At 59.8% G+C, this 20,548-nt stretch overlaps 1 protein-coding gene across 6 annotated transcripts in view; it reads left to right on the forward strand.

The window, feature by feature from the left end:
• The first annotated feature begins 5,384 nt into the window (after positions 1–5,384).
• ELFN2 (extracellular leucine rich repeat and fibronectin type III domain containing 2) overlaps positions 5,385–20,548 on the forward strand; it is a 56,942-nt gene continuing 41,778 nt past the window's right edge. For 2 of the 6 annotated variants that reach the window (XM_077914620.1, XM_077914621.1), the window contains exons 1-2: positions 5,783–5,966; positions 15,319–15,474. The gene's annotated coding sequence lies outside the window, so the exon portion shown is untranslated. Of the gene's footprint in view, positions 5,474–5,782; positions 5,967–6,192; positions 6,362–15,318; positions 15,475–20,548 lie in introns of those variants that run through there. The other 4 variants (XM_077914624.1, XM_077914625.1, XM_077914623.1 and 1 more) reach the window with 3 other exon arrangements.

The following is a 20,548-nucleotide window of genomic DNA, read 5'->3' on the forward strand; positions in this document are numbered from 1 at the left end:
TTAATTCTGTTTTCGCCTTTGCTAGTCTGGATGCAGACACAGAACTTTCTGAATTTCCCCCAATATAATTGATTGACCTCAAGCCCATGGGCTCCCAGGATGGCCCCCGGTGATACCTTCCTCCTGGAATTCATATCCTGTGTAGTTCTCTCCCACAGGGAACAGGGCAGACCTATATAACCAGTAGGAAATTGCAAACACTGAGAATGTGTAAGTTTGGAGGATGGGGCATGTAAGACACTGTGGCCTCCTCTTTGTTGGCTCTGGGGGAAGCAGCCGCCATACTGGGAGGACGCGCAAGCAGTCCTGTTGGGAGTTCCACGCCGCACAAACTGAGGCCTCCCCCCACCAGCAGCGCCAACCTGCCAGCCACATGGATGAACCACTGTGGAAGCAGCTTCTCCAGCCCCAGCCCAGCCTTCAGATGAATGCAGCCCCAACCAACAGCCCGACTCACTCTTTGGAGATTTCTCAAGCAAGAATCACCTGCTCCAGGGGGTGTCTGGGTGGCTCAGTAGGTTAAGCATCTGCCTTTGGCTCAGGTCATGATCTCAAGGTCTTGGGATCCAGCCCTGTGTGGGGCTCCCTGCTTAGCAGGAAGTCTACTTCTCCCTCTCCCTCTGCTGCTCCCCCTCTCTTGCTCTGTCAAATAAAGAAATAACACCTTAAAAAAAAAAAAAAAGAATCACCCACTCCTAAATTCCTGACCACAGCAACATTGCAATAATAACTGGGTTTTTGTTCTGTTTTGTTTTGGCTGATATAAGCCACTGGGTTTTGAGGTACTGTGTTACACAGCCACAGATGACTAATATGATAAGCATGTAGACTTTCCTAAAGGAAGCAGGGAAGGGAAGGGGTATAGGGAGGATGAAGTGGGGAGGGGGATTATACTGCACACTCCACAGCAAAATGACTTAAGAATCCCTTTGGGAAGTGTGTGTGTTCTCCAAAGTCCATTCTTTTTTTTTTTTTCCAAAGTCCATTCTCTGGGGGCTTCCCTGCATCCCTCCTTCCTCCTGACCAGCCCTAAATCCTCTCATCCTATTAGGCCTGGGAATTTGCCCTGCCTTCAACCTTGCATACTGTGACCTGTTATGGTGCCAGCAAAACAAAACACTCCCATGTAAAGGAACCCCCCTTCCCCAGAAGCTCGGTCTCCATGTCATCATATTCCCCTGGGATGGCTCTGTGGTGGGCAAGGTGCAGAGATCTGGGGGTGGGGAAGCTTCAGGTTTTCCCTTCTGGGGGGTCCTGCATCTCATCACTGGTTCTTGTCTCTTGTGATTGTAGCCTTAATTCCAGCAGCAGAGGCACAGCAGAAAAAGCTGATTTTTGGTTTGGATCCAAAACAGGAATGTGACACCTCATACACACTCTGGTATCTGTATGTTTCACTAAAAGCATCTTAACCTAATCTTCTTAATCAACTCAAAATGCCACGTAGACCAAGTGAAAAACAATTCATCTAAGTACAAAGGGTAGATCTCACGGTTCACTTTAGACAGCGCGGGGAGCTGTTAGCATTCCTGGGTTCGTCTGGAACTTACTGCTCCACTCTCTAAGTCCTGCAGAAAGGAAGAGCTTCTGGAAAAATGTCCCTGTAGCCATGTGGCCAGGGCAGTGGGCTCATCTGGGTGTGATCCATGTCTGGTCAACTCAGGGGAAAGGGGTGCTCATGGGTGGGCTCTTAGAGGCAGCTCACCAGCACCACTGGGAGATTCCAGAACTCATGGGATCTGGGATTCAGGACAGGGGTCCAGGCAGCTGGAAATACCTGCCTGTCATCTGGCATGAAGGCTTCTGGGATGGTTCTGCTTCGGTGGTTTTTCCTGTCCACACATCATTCCACCTACAAGGGCTCAACGAGCCCAGCAGGGGCGGGGGTGGGGGTGGGTGGGCAGGCATTCTGATTCGCGTTCCACCAAGACTGCATATGCACGCACACACATACACACACGTAGGTGGGAAGAGAGGCGATTGTAATGTTGGTGGGAAGGGAGATAGATGCTGGGTGCCCAGAACAAAAGCCCCCTAATGTCCACTTCAGTGACTTATTAATGAGAATAATGGATCAAAAGCGCTCTGCGCAGTGTCTGGTCCTGAGTCAGCCACCATATCCAGTAGCTGCTATGATGGAGGTGATGGGTGAGGAGTAAGTTGGGGGAGGACACATGTGAGGATGAATAATAGTACTGCTGTCATTCAGACCTACACAGAGTGTGGCAGGAACCAGTGGAGGAAGAAGTAACTTGGCCAGCTCAGCTTAGGGGTGCTCAGGGGAGGCATCACAGAGGAGGTGGCCTTTGAGCAGTACCTGATGAAAGACTGGAAGTGAACAGGTGGAGAGGGAATATGGGAGGAGGAAAGGCATCCGGGCTGAGGGAATAGCGGCGTCAAAAGTACAAATGGTATGGAGATTATAAGATGAGGATTTCATGGCATGTTCTGGAAAGGGCAGGTCTTGGTGTTGCTGGGACCCAGAGCACGTGTGGGGTGATACGAGAAGATGCTGGGGTGGGGGGTAAGTAAAGGCCCCACTGCAAATGGCCTGATCTGGGCAGGTTAAGGAGTTTGAGTTTTATGTCGTGGCAGAGAGGACATACTACTCTTCCCCGTGTCTGCGCCGAAGGCAGACAACACCAGTGGGTCATGACACTTTCTGCAGAGGGAGCACCCAGGCAGCTGCTGCCAATCCCATGGCGTTGTCATGAGAAATGGAACACACTGCATTGCTGCATGGGAGCTCTTGGAGGGTGATGATGAGGTGACAGCACAGGTGTCCACGTGAAAGATGGCAAGGCCTGATCTAGGACAGTGACGACGGGGATGGACTTATTGCTGCCCACGTTTGTCTTAACCTTACCTGTCCATCTAGAGAGATTCTAGACAGTCTCCTTATCACCCCTGCTCCCTGGTCCGGCCGGGATGCTCAGGGTGCTGTGTGTGTGTGTGTGTGTGTGTGCTCCCTATGGGCCTCTATTTTAGTGAGGGTGCTGCTGTCTTTCTGGACCTGCACTATCCGACATGATAGTCACTAGCCACCTACAGCTGTTTAAATCTAAATTAATAAAACAAAAATTAAAATTCAGCTCCTGCTCGACCACACTAGCCACAATTTCGAGCACTCAACAGCCATATGTGCTTAGTGACTACTGTGCTGGACAGTGCAGATAGAACATTTCCACCACCACATCTCTAGTTCTCTCTCTCTCAAATAAGTAAGTAAATAAATCTTAAAAAAAAAAAAAAAGAAAGAAAGAAAGAAAGGAAGGGTGCCTCAGTGGTTCAGTTGGTTGAGCATCCCACTCTTGATTTCGGCTCAGGTCATGATCTCAGGGTCATGGGATTGAGCTACTACGTCGGGCTCCACGCTCAGTTGGGAGTCTGCTTGTCCCTCTCCCTCTGCTCCTCCCTGCACTCCTCCCATTGCACGTGTGCTCTCTCTCATATAAATAAACAAATAATCTTTAAAAAACTAGAACACTTCCACCATCACAGAAAATTCTATTGGACAGTACTGGTCTAGAGAAAGCCCAGTGAAGTGTCCAGATGGTGTGGGCCACCATGACCCGGGGGGGGGGGGTGGCGGGGGTGGCGGGCAGACCAACTATCTCCTATTTAGTGACAGTGACTAAGTTAAGAGTTTGAAAGTCTTTCCAGCCCATGTCGGCCTAGGAAGGGCAGCCTCCAGGAAGAGAGTCTCACTTAGAACATTTTAGAGCTGAAGTCACCCCAGAGCTAAGTCAGCTAGATCTGGGGGTCCCAGGTGGGAAGGCAGTGCTCATGTGGCGAGCACAGCGTGGTGATGAGGACAGGGCTGCTTTGGCTACTCTCATTTCACCAAAGGAAACCAGGCTCAGAGAGGGGTGCGACCTGCCCCTCGGCAGATGGCTGGGAGAGTCACGCAGCGGAACCAGAAGAGGCTGTCTGGCTGCCCGCTGCCCGGTGTTCCTTGAGATCCCGGCTCAGGTTCTGGGGCCGGAGCGCGTTAGGCAGGCCTCATCCCCTAGGAGGGTCTGCACGCTGGAGCCACGGTCACCGGGGTGACCAGGGGAGCTCTGTGCAGTGGGGCACTCCATCCGCCAGAGGGCGCAGGGGCCGCTGTGTCGCCTCCTGAGGTGGACGAGGCGGTGGAGGGGGGAAGGGGGAGATTCTTCTCGCCAGGACTTGGCGGGGGAGGGGAGGACCCGGCTTCACGCCCAGCTCTGTGCGGGGTGGGGGTGGGGGGGACGTCCTGGAAGCCCTTGCCCTCTAGGAGCGCTCAGTTCAGAGGGCAGAGACGGCATAGTGACTCGTAGGATCTGCAGTGAGGGGCCTTGAAGGGTGGGTAGGAGTGCGCTGAGCAGCCTGCAGTGCCGCTGGGGAGGGCAGAGGTGCAACGCTCTGTTGCCTGTCTCCTCCTTGGGGAGATAAAGGTGGCCTGCGTCCCAGCTCTTCTCCGCCCTCCCGATCCCATCCCGGACCTGCTTTCCTGTTCTCAGTTAACAGGAGGGAGGAATATCTCAACAGACGGTCTTGCCGCTCCAGTGGCACCCGGCTCTGTGGAGTTCCCTGCACACACACACCTGGCTGTTTCACGCCTCTGTGCCTTTGCACAGGCTGTTCCCACAGCCTGATACACCCCTCTCCACCTTCTCCAGCGGACCACCTCCTACTCATCCATCAGAGATTCAGCTCGGGCAGGGGCTCCGGGGAGTCGCTGCCGTTCCTGGCCTGGACGGGACGCTCCTGCCGCCCTCCTGCAGCGCGGACCTCAGGTCTGCTGAGCACCACCTGAGGACGGGCACTGGCGCATGCGCCCCATAGAAGTGATGGAGACACAGAGGACCTGCTCCAGGCGGGGCTTCAGCGTGTGGGTTCGCGGGTCCTGGGAGCCGAGAGAAGGCGCCTGTTTCTTCGGGTCTGACGGGCACAAGCCGAATCTCCCCACGAGGTGCTCGTGTGCCCAGGTGCCGGCGTACAGGGCCCGATGCCAGACCTTTCTGCATCTCCTACCTCCTCCCCCTAGCTTCTCCCCTTTCGCGGGTGGCCCAGGTGTGTGGGGGCATCGGCCGGGGAGGGGCCAGGGCCTAAGAAGTCTGCAGGGGTCGGCGGTGAAGGGCAGGGAGCCGCAGCCCCGAGCCCCCGCGCAAGGGTAGAGATCTGAAGTCTCAGGCGGTCTCTGCGTGACCTTGGGCGAGTCATTCCCCTGGGGAGCCTCAGCTGGCTCGCCCGTCAAATGGGAACGCAGCGGCCGCACTTGGCGGGTTGCCCGCGGTGGAGCGCGGAGCTCGGCGGGGCGCCGGGACGAGGTGAGGAGGGGTCCCGCCGCCCAGGGGGAGTCGGGGGGCCGCGGGCGTCCCCGGGCGGGCGCTGGGGGGCGCTGCGCGCCGGGCGGCTCGCCCCGCGGCAAGTTTGCCTCCAGCTGTTGAATGCGCCCGCGACGGCGACGGCGACGGCGACGGCGGCGGCGGGACCCGGAGCCCGCGGGGTGAGCGGGGCGGGGGGCCGGGCGGGGCCGGGGCTCGACGCTCCCCGCGGCCGCCGCCGCCGCCTCCCCGGGCGCTGCAGCTGCGGCGTTGGAGCCGGGCGGGCCCCCGCCCCGCGGCCGCGTGTCTGCGTGCGCGCGTGTCTGTGGAAGGATCGGGCCGGGGGAGGGGGGCGGGCGGGGTCTCGCTGCGGACGCGCCTGCGGACGGACGGACAGACCGCGGGCCGCGGCCCCTGACGCACGCTGCGCTCCCACCCCGGCGGCGGCGGCGGCCCGGGCCGGGCGGGGGCGGGTCGGGGGCGGGGGCGGGGGCGGCGGCGGCTGCGCGCACACGCGGGCTCGCAGACACACACACACGCACACGCGGGCCACGCCGCGCACACCCGCACCCGCGCCCGCGCTCACACTCACTCACACTCACACTCGCGCGCAGGCCCCGCAGCCGCCGCCGCCTCCGGAAGCGGCGCTCGGCCCGGATCCCGGCCGGGCTGGAGGTGAGTGAGTCCGGCCGCGGCGGAGGGAGTGAGCGCTGGGGCCGAGGGGCACCCGGTCCGCCGGTGGGGGTGGGCCTGCGGGGGCACAGCCGGGGGCGGCGGAGGATGAGGCCGGGAAAGCCGCCCGCAGGCTCCCGGGTCCGGGGACCACCGCGAGCCCCCCGGGACCCCGTGCGCGGGAGGGTGCCGGGGGCGGTGGGCGGAGGCGGGCGGGAGGACGCGGAGGACGGCCGGTGAGGTGAGCATTCTCGGGGGCTGGTGCAGAGGCTCGAGGGTGGACGGCTGTTCCGGGCAGAGCCACGGCGCACCTCTCAGCCCCCATCCTTGCGAATCGGGGCCCTCGTCCCCCTCTCTCACGGGGGGCTGCCGGCCCGAGGAATTCATCTTCGTAGCCGGTGAGGGGGGTTTGATCGCCGCTGCTCCAGGGGGGAGGGGGCAGGGTGGGGCTTCACCCCCTTTACCCGCAGGAGGGCGATGGGTTTGGTAAGGGCCAGATCCGGGGAGTGGGGTCCCCTGGCTGGGTGGGGACCCTGCAAAGGCTTTGCCCCCTTCTCCGTGGTGCTGGTGCGGGGCAAGCAGGGAGGCAGCCCTGGGAAGCGGCGGAGACCGGCATAGACTGCAGCTCTGGCAGGGCCAGGGCCACTGCCGGGCTGCGTGTGTGTGTGTTTGCATGTGTGGACTCCAGCAACTGGCAAAAGCTGGGGGGCAGGGGGGTGGGCGTGTTAGCTGGTGGGGCGCTATGTGCACGTGGGGAGGGATGTGTGTGCCCTGTGTGTGCACACAGGGCTGTGTGCAGGGTGGACACACACACACACACACACACACAGTCTGTGGCCCAGCAGGATTTCCTTGGAATGTCTGGAGGGGACAGAGCTGGTTACGTGTGTATGTGTGTGCACTCGGGAGGCGTGCGTCCAGGACAGAAGCAGCCACGGAGTGTCAGGCATGCCCAAGGAGAGAGATCAGAAGGGGATGGTGGCGCTGGCCCTCGGCTTAGCCTCGGAGGAACATCAGGCTTAGTACTTGAGGGCACTTTCTGTAGCACTGCGCCCCTTCCCTCTGAACTCTTCCTACCCCAGTGGCTGCCTCTGGGGGACACTGCCTGGGTCCCCTTGCCGAGACACAGGTGTTGGGCTGGACTGTGTGTGCGCGCGTCCGGTCTGCGGCTGTTGCCGTCATCAGGCCAGGCTGTCGGAGGAGGAGAGAGGCTGGGGTTGGGGGGGGGGTGGGGGGAGGAGGGGGTGCTGGCAACACCTGGAGGAATGTGGTAGAAGGCGCCAGCCCCGACTGCCTGATTTAGTGATTTAGTCATTGAGGGACATTTTCATACAGGGAGCTGCATCGTGGGGGTGGGGCTGGGGCTGGGAGGATTTGCCTGTGTACATGTGTGTCCATGGCTCACACACCTGTTCCCGTGGTCTGTCGGGCACCTGTGGGACGTGTTGTGTCTAGGCCATCAGCAGGGCACATGGGCCTGCTCATGTGTGTAAACGTGTGTCCTATGGGGAACGCACACACATGTGCATGCACGCGCAGGCCTTGCCTGTAAACGCTTGTCCGGAGTGAGCTGTGCCCCTGGAGCTGTGTACGTGGGTGGGGACTTCTGGGCCATCTGCTGCTGGGCAGCATGAAAGAGGAGTAATTGCAGGGGAGGGGGTCTCAGGGAGAAGTGTGCGTAACATCAGCATCGGCCTGTGGGTGTGACGTCAGTGAGAACCTCTGGGTGTGACATCAGCTCCAGGCTGCCAGTGACGTCACTAGGACGGCAGTGATAAGGGGTCACCCCCAGCAGCCGGAGGGTGTGATGTCAGTGTGTGTGTGGGGGGGGTGCGGCCGAGTCTGGTTATGTCCCCTATGTGTGAGTGGTGAGAGGGGGAGGAGGATGGAGCCTCTGAGTGAGGGGTCCTTCTCCAGATGCCCCAAGTGGATGTGGAGCCCCTTTCCTGCAGGCATCCTGCCCTAATAGGGCATCTTCTCTGCCCTCCACATTTCATATGGGGTGCCTTTCCTCCTCCCCCTGGCAGTCCCTATTCACCAGTTCCAGCTAGGTCATAAAGATACGTGTTAGCCAGTGAGAGTGTGTGTGTAAATGTGTGTGACAGCACAGCCAGGGAGACAGGGCCTCGAGAGTTCCAGTCCTATGTTGTACTCTGTGTTTTGTGACTTTGGCATTCTTGTCGCCTCTCTGGGTCTCAGTTTGTCATCTGAACCTGGGGCAGGGGTGGTTGGAAAGGTGAGGGGTGTCCCAGGAGACAAAGGGCCTTTGGGGTGCTGGGTGCCTGGCCCACAGTGGGGGCTCAGTCCACCACAGCCCCCGGCCTCCCATCCCCCAGCTCAGAGTCCAACTTTGTAAAGAACTTCTCTTTCCCTCCTCGGATCCCCAGAGCTGTCCTGTGGGGCTGGCAGGCAGGCTGCCATCACGTGGACACTTGACAGATGAGCAAACTGAGGTCTGAAGGGTAAAGTAAGCTGTCTGTTGATTCATTCCTTAGTGAGAACTTGCCCCCATCTGCCTTCTCCAGCTTGGCGGGTGCGGGGAGACACTCTGGATTGGCAGGTCCCTTCCTGCAGGGCACTTTCATTTTTTTTTTTTTAATGGAAGGACAGAGAGCTCTGTGCAGTGGGGGTGGGGAGTGCCCAAGGCCCAGGGGTCACTGGTGACTGCAGAGGCTGCCCAGACTCCCAGTCCAGTCTGGTTCATTCTCCCACTCGACAAGGTTCAGGGACAGGCAGGGTGATAGAAATGGGTGCTTCTGGCTGCTGAGCCTTCTCCAGTGCACTGTATGCCCGCTCCCCGGTGTGGCTTCCTCATCCTCTGAAGCCTGCGGGATGTCTGCTTGGGAAGCAGAACCAGTTCAGTGACACCTCCACCACCGAGCAGCGAGCAGCAGTGTGTGACACGGGGGTCAGCCGCTCTCTCCTCTGTCTGTGAGGTGGCAGCGGCTGCTGTCTTGCAGGCTCAGTGAGCGAGTGTGAAAGTGTGGCATCCACGCGCAGGGCTGGGAGGTACCCATCGCGGTTACCCTCACCCAGTCCAGCTTCAGTGCCCCTGGGTCCAGGTCTGTGCCCCCCACCCCACCCCCAAGTCTGCAGTGGCACCCTGGGCCATGCAGAGCAGAAAGCCAGGAGGCAGGATTGCCTGGAAGCCGAGCCTCCCTAACCAGTAGTCCAGAAGGTTAACTCAATCCTCTGCCTCCTGCTGCTCAGTCCAGTCCCCTATTAAATTCACCTTCTTGTGGCTCAATTAGCCCCTGGGGCAGAGTCACTGCCATTATTACCTATTACCGGGAGGCCCCTAGTCCTGGTGGGGTGGGGGGGGTGACTGGGGGTTGGAATAATAGAGCCCCTCCCCCTCTGCTCTGCAAACAGTCCCCAGGGAGGCCCCAGAGAGGCTCTGAGGGCTAGGGAGCCACCTGGGCAAGCCGAGGCTGCATGGTGCTGCTGGCAGCAATAATTACAGTGACAATAATAATCATGATATTAGCTAATATTCATTGAGCCTGAGAGCCAGGCCCGGGATGAAGCTCTTTGTAAGTGTTTAATCCCGCAGAACCTTCTGCAGCACAGCTATTCTTACTCCCCATTTCCCACACAAGAAACAGAGAGGTTACAGACCAGCTTAGGGCCACACAGCAGTGGAGCCAGGACTGGAAGTCCCATATCAGCACCGTGAATCAATGAACTCCTTTGCCAGGGGACCTTTCCATCTCGGGGTGTTCCTCACTGAGGGACCCCTCTGGGCCTTGCCTTGCTCATCTATCAGCAGGAGAAGCAGTGGGTGTGGCAGTGGCTGCAGGGACAGAGAGGCGGGGAGCCTCAGGCCTGTCCCACGCTCCTCTGTGCCCCTCCCCCACCAGGTGACCTGTGACATCCCTGTTGACAGCAGCACACTCTCTTGTGCATCCCTGTGGCACCGAGCACAGCACTGGCACACAGTGGGTCCTCTGTAGGGGCATCCCCTGGGTGATGAAAGGGATGCTGCTCCCAGATCAGTATCTTCCCCAGGCTTCAAGGCTGTCACTGTCTCAGCTGTGGTCCCTCCTGGGCCACTCGGCCATATCCTCCCCCTGTCTCACTCTCGGAAAGAGTAGGGCCCCAGGGTCCAAATTCTGCCTCTTTTTAACTGTGTGTGTCTTGGGAGAGTAAGTTTTCTTCCAGAAGCCCTGCTTCCTCAATATAGAGTAGGGATAATGATGCCGGGTTCCTAACTTTTCCAGTGTGGTTACATAAGAGAATGTCAAGTGTGGAGCATTGTGTCTGGCACATAGTAGGTGTCAATTAGATGAGTTCCCTCCCCCTTCCCATCTGTCTCCCTTATTCATGCCTGGTTCTCTGGAGTGGGTCCTGGGCTGTGTGTGTGTATGTGTGTGTATGTAGGTATCCCTCCCTCTGCTTCCAGCTTCTGTGTTCACCCCCTAAAATACATAGAAACTGTTTCCAGAGCCAGGCTGGGGGCCCCACAGATGTGTGAGAAGGGGCTGGGAGCTTCCCCAGCTGGAACGTGCAGAGGGGCTGGGAGGGGGCAGGGCATGTGTGTCTGTGTGCACCTGTGCGTGTATGTGACTGTATAGGTGTGCGAGTGTGTGTGTGTGTGAGACTCTGTGTGTGTACCTGCACATCCGGTCTCCACCTCTCCCTGGGGAAGGTGTGGAGCAGTTCTGAAGGGCTGCCTGACCCGTCTGCTCTGGGCCCAGTCCCCAGACTCGGGCCTGACTCAGTTTCCCTCCTTGGCCCATCTTTGTCCTCCTTGAAATTCTCCGTGGATGGTGGAGAGACCCAGGCGGTAGGGTTGGCAGCCCCCCTGCCTTGGTTCTTGTGCTTCTCATTACCTGGGAGGAGGGGGTTCATGGTTCTGCTTGTTTAGCATTTCCTGTCTGTCTCCTACGAGTACGGCAGCTCCACACAGGCATGGACCGGTAGGCCCTCAAAATTTACTTGCAGAAGTTCTTCTTATTTACATGCTATTGAGGATGGACTGACTGGTGCATTTCACATTCAGTACACACACACACACACACACACATGCGTGTGCACGAGCATATCTCATCCAGGGATAAAACCACTGGGTCTGGGGCTCAGGCAAGAACTTGCAGAGAGGAGTTCCTGCCTTGGAAGAGAGATGGGACACGTGGAACATCTGCCAAGTGCCCTGCGTGAGGCCTGCACACAGTAGGGCTTGGGTGACAAGGGGTTCTTGGTTGTCTGTGACCCCACCTCGAGGGGGCTGGCCCTGCAGGTTGCGGTTCAGGTGCTGAGCCAGCCTGGTAAGCTGGGCAGGAGAGGCTGGGGACCACTTCTGCTCAGGGCTCGGCAGGATTCCTGTGACAGTGCACCTGCTGTGAGCCAGGCATGGGACACAACACTGTCCATTATCTTGTTTAATTTTGGCTGGAGGACAGTGACAGAGGTCCAGCCAGACTCTGGGTGGGGGCAGGCCAGGTGAGAGACCACCATGTGAGCCAAGGTCTGGAGGTCGGAAAGCCCGGAGTGGATTTTGGGAAAATGAGTCTGGCGTGTAGTTGAGGGACCAGTCACATAGGACGTAAACTTTGGGCCAAGAAAGTGAGTGTTGGCCTTTCTGTCAGGGGGCAGGCGAGGGGGTGGGCACCAGAGTCTCTGTGTGTTTGTTAAAAATGCAGATTCTTGGGCCTCAGCTGATGAGGTTTTAATTCAGTAAGGTTGACGTGTGCCCCGGGAACCTGCATTTTCAATGCATTTCCAGAATATTAATTCACCCACGTTTGCTGGTTGGAGGGCAGCCGAGGGGGCTGCATCTTCTGGATCTTCCCACACAGGTGAGGAGGCAGCAAACCACCTGCATTTTTCAGAGGAGCCTGGGCTCACTGAAGTGCGGTCCCTTGTCTGCAGCGAGGCCAGGCCCCTACTGACTAGTCGTCTCCACGGTCACTGACTGCAGTTCTAAGCTTGCTCAGTGGCCCTCTTTATTTTTATTTTTTAAAGATTTTATTTATTTATTTATTCATGAGAGACACAGAGAGAGAGAGAGGCAGAGGGAGAAGCAGGCTCCACACAGGGAGCCCGATGCGGGACTCCATCCTGAGCCCAAGGCAGACGCTCAACCACTGAGCCATCCAGGCGCCCCTAGTGGCCCTCTTTAAAGCCCCAGAACGACCCTCTGCATCATTCCTGTTGTATAGACAGACGAGGGAGCGAGAAGAGTTGGTGGGCACAGGTTCAAGGCTGCACAGCTGGTAAAGACCTGAAGTGCGGTGGGGATGAAGTGACACAGGAGAGGGCCTGCCTGGCATCTTGGACAGACCGTGCCCTCCCTCTCTCTTCCTTTGGTGCCAGAGTGCAGGTGGAGGTGAGGCTGGAGTTGTGCATGTGAGCAGAGGCCAGAGGCTGCCAGGCGGTGGAGGTGGGAGCGGAGAAGCCAGAGGAGGACGGAGAGCCTGGAAGGCCTCCTGGAGGCGGCAGTGCAGAGTTGCTTAGCTGGGGCCTGAGGGCTGTCATCCTGTGGGTGCTCTGGCCCAGGCGGGTCTGGGGGTGTGTCCATCCCTAGTGCCAGTCCGAGGCCCGTCCCGGGCGGCCCCAGGGTGCACCTGCACAGCCCTCGCAGGGCACATGCATGATGGCGGGGTGGGGGGGGGTGCACACGGAGCCCCAGTAACCCCCTCCCGCCAGCTCGGTGGCCTGCTGCCCGCCAGTTTCTGCCTTAGTTCCCTGTGCTTGGAATTTGCAACCGCATCCCTTGCCGCTCTCAGCCAATTTCACGGCCTCTGGGCTCAGCTCGGTGCACAGATCGTAAACCCGAGGTGCAGGGCAGGGGCTGGCAGACGGCAGGCCGCGGGGCGTGCCTGGGAAGGGGGTGGAGGGGCGACCCGAAGGGCCTGCGACTTGTTGGTGAGGGTGTGTGTGTGTCAGGTGGGTGTGGATGGGCTGGGGGCTCCCCTGAGAACTGCCCTGGGAGAGTGGCCCTGCGCCTGTGGGGGGGTGGGGGGCCCTGCATCTGCAGGGGGTAGGGGGTGGGTTAGGGAGTGGTTCCTGGTGTGTGGGGGCACAGTGTGTGGGGCTGTGTCGGGGCCCCTGTGCCTGTGGGCATGTTTGTCTGGGTGTGTATGGTGAAGCCTGTATGTGTTGGGGGCCGTCCAGGGTGAGTGGGCTCCAGCGCATTTCCATGGGTGTGTGGACGGGTGTCTGTGCAGTGGCCCTGGGCGTGTGAGTCTGTGTGTCCAGAGGGTGCCCCTGTATCGGGGTTCTGTGGGCAGCTGTGTACAGTGCATCTGAGTCCATGTGCACACGTATGTCGGAGGGAATGTGAAATTCTGGTGTGTTGTTTGCTGCCTGGGGTCCTGTGGGTGCTGGTGTGTGTGTGAGGGTATAGTGTGGGGGGGGGGCTCAGGGTCAAGTGTGGGGGGAGGTACCCCTGGGGACCTGGGCCCCGGAGCGCTCTCCAGGAGCCAGCTGGTCGGTCCTCGTTCTGTGCCTGTGAGCGGGGCCGCGTGTGCTGTTCTGAGGCGGCCAGCTGCCAGCTACGTGTGTTTATGAATGGCGGTGTGGAGGGGGCCAAGGTGTGAGCCCCTGCCTGTGCAGCAGGGCTGGGATTGCCATCTGGGCTGGTGGGGGGTGGGGGCCACACAGAGGAGGGGCCTCTGGGGGAAGAGGATGAGCGTCTGCATGTGCACGTGTGCGCCCAGATGGAGGAAGGTTGGGTGGAGGCACGTCTGTCTGGAAGTCTGTGTGTCTGTTCAGGTGGAAGTCAGGCAGGTAGTTACCCTTAGGGCGTGTGAGTCTACACGGCAGCCCTGCAGCTGGCAGGACTCAGGCTGTGGGCACGCTGGGGGGCGGGGTGCGGGCCGGAGCGTCAGTGAGAGAGGATAGGCTGGGACGGGTGCTCATTCCCTGTCGCTGTAGGATTAGGTGGGGTCCGCGTTGGGGTGGCCATTGGGAGGTGGTGTGGTTGCCGTGTGAGGAGGGAGGGGCTGTGTACGTGAGCACCTGGCGAAGGCTGTGGGAGGGTGTGGGGGCCACCCCACCTGGGTCTGCTGAGTGGGGTGTCTGGCTGGACTTGGGAAGAACCTCCAGGCTCCGGGGCCCTGCAGGGTGCTAGGACCATGGGCTAGGCTGGGTGGGGTGGTAGGAATGGGGTCCCTTCAGCTCCCAGAGAATCTCCCTATCCGTGGGCTGCCCCTCCTCCGGGAACCTGGAGGCCTTGAAAGAAGTCCTGTGGCCCCTTCCCTCCCCTCACTCCCGAACCCTGTGGGGGAGGATGGGGACCCAGACTTCTATCTCTTCTCCATCATCTTTCTGTAGCCAGCCTCCCTCTTCCCCTCCCGCCAGCCTCCATCTCCCCCATCTCCCAGCCTCCCTCCCCACCCAGCCTCCATATCCCTCATCTCCCAGCCTTCCTCTCCCCTATCTCCCTGCTGCCATCTCCCAGCCTCCATCCCCCCAGCCTCCATCTCCCCATCTCCCAGACTCCACCCCCCCAGCCTCCTCTTCTCCATCTTCCAACCTCATTTCCCCCATCTCCCAGACTCCATCCCCCTAGCCTCCATCTCCCTATCTCCAGGTCTCCATCCCCCCATCTCCCAGCCTCCATCTCCCTGCCTCCCGCTCCCCATCTTTCTGCCTCCATCTCCTTGCCTCCCTACCTCTATCTCCCAGCCTCCCTCTCCCCCATCTCCCTACCTCCATCTCTCCACCTCCATCTTCTCTATCTCCCAGCCTCCATCTCTTCACCTCCATCTCCCAGCCTCAATCTCCCCCACCTTCCTGCCTCCATCTCCTCTGTCTCCCAGCCTCCACCTCCCCTGTCTCCCAGCCTCCATCTCTCCACCTCCCAGCCTCCACCTCCCCTGTCTCCCAGCCTCCATCTGCCCTGTCTCCCAGCCTCCATCTCTCCACTTCCCAGCCTCCACCTCCCCCGTCTCCCAGCCTCCACCTCCCTCGTCTCCCAGCCTCCATCTCTCCACCTCCCAGCCTCCACCCTCCACTTCCCCTGTCTCCCAGCCTCCAACCCCCCCCATCTCCAAGCCGCCATCTCCCCTGTTTCCCAGCCTCCACCTCCCCTGTCTCCCAGCCTCCACCTCCCCTGTCTCCCAGCCTCCATCTCTCCACCTCCCTGCCTCCGTCTGCCCCATCTCTCTCCATCTCTGCCTCCATCTCCCTCCATCCCTCCCCTCTCTCTGCCTCCTCCCTCTCTCTCACACTGATATTCATTTGTGGTATATTCGGTTGCCATGGGAAACCTAAGAAAGAAGTGAGTGTACCCTTCAAGACTTCAGCATTCTCCCTCCTCCCTCCCTCCTGCTGCCCCCTCCCCCTCCTTCTCTCCTCCTCTCCTCTCCCTCCCTCCCTCCCCTCTCTCCCCCTCGCTTCCTCCTCGCAGAAGGAGAAGACCTGGGTGAGAAGCTGCTGCCGCCTGAGCCAGACTGGGACCGAGACCCCGTTGCTCCTGCTGCCGCTGCCAGCGCGGGGCCTCCCTGAGACCAGGCCAGGGATAGACCTCGTGGGCCGGAGGGGCCCCCTTAGCCTGCAGACATCGGTAAGGACAGGGTCCTTCTGACCGTGCGCGACTGTGTGGCTGTGTGAGCCCGGCTCACATGACCTGGCCTGGGACCTGTGCTGGAGCGCGGCCTGCCCGGGTCCCCTGGGTCCCTTCCTGCCCTGCCCTGCCCGCCCCCGGCTGTGGGCGCCCACCGGCTCCTCCCGGGCATCCCTTCCCCGGGCTGTGAGGCAGCTGGCAGGGCGGCGGGCCTTTCCGGGGGCTGGGACAGGCCCCCCGTGGTGGGTGGGAGGAGGCCCAATCCTGCCCTAAGCCTGCCTGCGCCCCAGCAGGGCCGGGGCACCTGCGCACGGGCTGGGGCAGGGGTCGGCTTCCAGGTGGTCTCCTTTCCTCCCTCGGGCGGCGGGCGGCGGGGGGGGGGGGGTTTCGGGTGTCGGGGGCCAGCCTGAGGGGCTGGGAGCACAGACAGGCAGGTCAGAATCGATACCGGGTCTGATCCAGCGTCTGGAATTTCTTGGGGGAGCCGTCAGGCAGCTGGAGGCCGCGGGCTTGCTGGCGGGCGGGAGCGGCTCCGTCTAGGCTGGGGCTGGTGGCTGCCCCGGAGAGGAGAGGCTGTCACTGTCACCGCGGCTGTGTTGGTGGTGGCCACGTGGAGGGAGCTGTGGTCCGGGCGGGTGCTGAGTGACGGTGGTTGCCTTGGCGAGGGAGCCGCCTCTGTGGCATTGTGGTCTCCATGGAGAGAGGAGGAGACGAGGGAGGAGGCTGGCTGTCTGGGCCTGGGTGTTGGTGGTTGCTAAGGAGAGGGAGATGCCGTCTCCAGGGCGCGGTGGTCCCCACGTGGAGGGGCTGTGGCTGCCGAGCTGTTGACGGCCCGGGGAAGGGCTGGTGGTGGGTGCCCTAGGGGGGCCGCGCAGGGAGAGAGTGGGGGGGGGCTGGTGGGGGTGAGGCAGGGAGGGGAGGGGCTGCGGCATGGACTTGGGGTGGACTTGGGGTTGCTGGCCAGGGGGTTAAGTGGGGTCCCTGGGGAGCAAGGCATGCTGGGTGGGGCTGAGCTGTGCCTGTCCCTTCCATGCTCATCTTGTCTGTCCCTGGGGCCAGACTGGGGACCCTGCTACTGTACAGGGCCCTCCCAAGACTCCGTCTTGCCTCCTCTTCCCTCCCACTTCCGCACCAGGCTCCCCATCTCTGCCTCCTGGAGCCTGGAGCCTCCTCGGGGCCTTTGAGTCTACAAGTCCCCCATCTGGATGCTTGTTCTCTCCTTGGCCCCAAGTGACTTCGTCCCCTGCCCTCAGGCTTGCTGTGCCCCGGGATACCCGGCTTTGACACCTGCCTTTGAGACAGGGGAGGTACCTTGCCCACAGTCATACAGCAGGCATGCACTGGGGCTGGGATTGGACCCCTGGGCCCCTGCCTCCCCAGATGTCTAGCTCCCCGGTCCTGACTCCTCCCCGGGGAGCCTGCCCCTCTGTGACCACCCACTGAGAGTTCTCTCTGTCTTCCCTCGGGGCCCTAGGTACTTTGCCTAAGCAAACAGTTCACTTAAATAATTCCAGTAGGAAGCAGCATGGAACAGCAGAGTCCTGGGTTTGAATCCTGACTCCGGTGCTTACAGCTGTTTCGGTCCTGTGCCTCAGTTTCCCAGGCTGTAAAATGCAGGTGATGCACATGCATCGGGGGGCTTGCTGGCACTCGGGATAATGTGTGTGATGGTCCCGGTGTGGCTCCTGGCACGAAGTAGACTCTCCATAGGTGTCAGCCACCACCACCATCATAATTACTTTGAAAAATGATTTTTTGACTTGCCTGGGGGAGGACAGAGGTGACTTCTCACTGGTGATCTGCCTTGCTGCTTCCTTCCTGTTGACCCTTGAGCCCCAGAGGAAGTGACCCGATGGTAGGAAGCAAGGCTGGAGAGAAGGGCCTCCTTGGGTGCTGAGCACCTTGGGTGCTGAGCCAGTATAGAACCAGGTGTGCAGTTGGACACTCCCTGGCTGCTTGCTCCAGGGGCCTGCAGGAGCACCTCACTCGGGGGGCTCCTGGCTTCCTTCGCAGGGTCTGAGCATCCTGAGCCTGCTCGACTGATCCCGGCCTGGGTGCAATGTGCCTGGTGAGTGGCTGGTGGTGTCCTGGGACAGTTGGACTCAGGGCCAGCCCTTCCCACTGCCAGGGGACAGGCCAGATGATGGAAGGAAAAGAATGCCCAAAGGGGGACTTTGAGGATATTTGATTTGGAGGGTGAGTGGCAGCACGACTCTTTTTCTGAGTTCAGACCTGAGTTCAGAGCCTCTGCTGCTCTCCAGGTAGGTGGCCCCGGGCCGGGTTCTTCTCTTTCAGGGCCTCAGTTTTTGTATTTGTACGATGGATGTGATGAGACTCCACTTGACTCTGCCCATGTGAGCACAGAGTCTGCTGCCTGGGAGGGGCTTCCTGGAGCAGCAGCTGCTCTTTTGAACCCATGAGCCCTTCCCTACCTTGCCAGTGACCTGCAGGAAGCTGGGTGGGGTAGGGGTGGGTGGGTGGAGGGGGCTGTCCTGTGTGGCCCCAGATGGCAGAAGGGGGCCAACAAGGCCCAGATCTCTGTTCATCTCAAGAGACTTTCTGACAGTCAGCATGGTCTCGGGGTAACCCGGGGGAGAGGGAGTGAGTGTGTGAGTGCTCTGGGACCCGTGAGGCCCCAGGAGGCCGTCAGGACATAGGGTTTGGGATTATGAGACCCTGGTTCCCATCTTCATGTTACCGTTTATGGGCTGTGGGGTCTGGGGAGCCTCAGCTTCCCCACCTGCAAAATGGGAGGAATAAAAATGAATTGGGGGTGAGTGGAGCAGACAGGCTTCCCTGGAATCTGCACAGCATCCCATTTTCCAGAGGGGGAAGGCAGGGCGCAAGGCGCTAGCGCGTTTATAGCAGTTAACACCACCAGCTGCTCTTTCTGGAGCTTCTGCCGGGGGCTGGGCGCTTCCCCCAGGCTCCGAGTCTTGCTGAATTCCTCGGCCTTCACACTAGCTGTTCCTTCTGCAAGAGCGGCTGTCCCTCCTGTGCTCACTGCTGCTCGCCGGGCTGGTTACAGGGCTGTCCCCAGTTCCCCAGGGAGACTCTTTCTGACCGCTCTATTTGTGGCTCTGGGTCTCTTCCTTCTCTGTGTTTCCTTTAGCCCCTAGCATAACCTGATGCCATTTTTATTTTTATTTTTATTTGCTTATTTATCATCTGCCTTGCCACCACTGCCACGTGTCACCTCATGAAGGCAGGAGCTTTTCCTGTCACGTACCCTGCTCTATCCCAAATGCCTCGAAGGGGGCCTGGCCCATAGTAGGTGTTCAATAAATATGTGGTGAGTAACCCTACTGGCCACCCTGGAACGCCAGTCTTGTTGTTCCCATTTATCCCACAAGGAAAGTGAGGCCCGGGAGGCCTGGTAAAGTGGCCGTTGCTACACAGCAGAAAGTAGGTGGCTTCTGAGCCCCAACTGGGCTGACTCTGGGTTCAGTGCTTTTTCTGCTACGCTTCGCTACCTTGCTGGGGACCTGGCCTTTCAAGCTAGAGAGTTTGGACTTCACTCTGAACTTGCAGAGGCAAGATCAGCAGAGAGGCTCCGACGTGGGGAGGCTCTGGCTGTAAGGAAGAGCTTTCCGTAGCAGCCTGAATTGTCAGAAGCGATCAGTTCAGCTGCTGCTCACTAGCTGTGTGCCCTTAGGCCCATTACTTAACCACTCTGTGTTCTCAGTTTACTTGTTTGTAAAATGGAGATGATATCCTGGCTTATCTAGATAGGCTTTTGGGAGGCAGTGGGCTTTGAGCTTCGATTTGCAGGCTTGACTCCAAGGCCCTCTCCTCGGGGTAGAAAAACAGCCACTGCTGAATCACCCTAGTGCTGGGAGGCCCCTCTGCTCATTCCTGAGGGATGCACTTCTCACTTCTGAATAGGAGACATTTCAAGCGCTTGGAAAGGGCCGTCTTCTGCCCTGCCAGCCTGTGCTCTCCCCTCTGCCCGTGCCACCCCCCTAAAAAGAGAAAAATCAAAGAAAGTAGGAGCCTCGTTTTCCTTTGAGCACTGGCCATGTGCCGGGGGCCTTCCTGTCTGTCCCCCTCCGCAGTCGCATCAGCCTGGGTGGAAAGGGATTGTTGTGCCCATTTTACAGATGACCTGACTCAGGTTGGGGGAGATTCTCCATAGGGCACAGAACAGGGATTTGGACCTGGGCTCAGAGGCTCCTGCTGGCATTGTGCTGGGCCAGGGCAGGCATGATGCCGGTGTCTGGGGTGGGCCTGCTCTGATGTTACCCAGGGAGTGGGCTGTTGATCGTAGCCCCACCAGGACATAGCTGAGAGAGCCCTGGCCCTGATTTTGGAGGCTGGGCCTTAAGAGAGGCTGTGGCCCGGACAGCCTGCTCCTCGCAGCCTGGCTCCCCCCTCCCCGCCCCCTGGCCCCCTGCTGGCAGCGACATTAGCCCCGGGAATAGATCTGGCCTTGTGTGCGGTCCCAGTGGCTTACTCAAGACCCCATTTGTTTGGGGAGGAGAAAGTGGGGTCTGTGGTGCCCAACAGAGGTGGGATTCATGGCCAGGGCCCGGGGGAGGGGAGGAGGCTGCCTGGTACGGGCCAGGCCTGGAGGACTGCCAGGAGGGAGAGAGAGAGGAGGAGGGGTCCTGCTTGTGCCATGGGTGCCGACCGTTCTCTGGGTGGGCGGCTGTGTGGGTGGGCGTGCGGCAGGAGTGAGGTGGGCGTCCCACCCTCGGTACTTCCTAGTCTGAAGGAAGGAGAGTGTAGTGGCCCTGTCCTCAGGGAGTCCCTTGTCATAGTGAGAAGAAAGTCTGCCATCAGTATCCTGGTCTGAGGGAGGCGTAGCCCTGACTTCAGGGAGTCCCCTGTCTCCCAGGAGCCCAGGTCTGAGGGCAGAGGCTCAGTCGGCTTCGGGAGTGTGGGAACAAGGAACAGTCCCTCTGCGTGGAGGCTCCCTGAGTTCTGGGAAGACTTCCTGGAAGAAAGTCCCTAAAGATCAGGAAGGGGTTAGATTTTGGGCAGGGGCTCTGGGAGGGCATTTTCTGTGGTTGGGAAGCAAGGCGCTGTGGGTTCCACCCCGACCCTGAGTGGTCCTGTGCACCCGATGAAGCTC

The sequence above is a fragment of the Canis aureus genome, chromosome 11 (genome assembly GCF_053574225.1).
Source record: "Canis aureus isolate CA01 chromosome 11, VMU_Caureus_v.1.0, whole genome shotgun sequence".
Taxonomy (NCBI): Eukaryota; Metazoa; Chordata; class Mammalia; order Carnivora; family Canidae; genus Canis; species Canis aureus.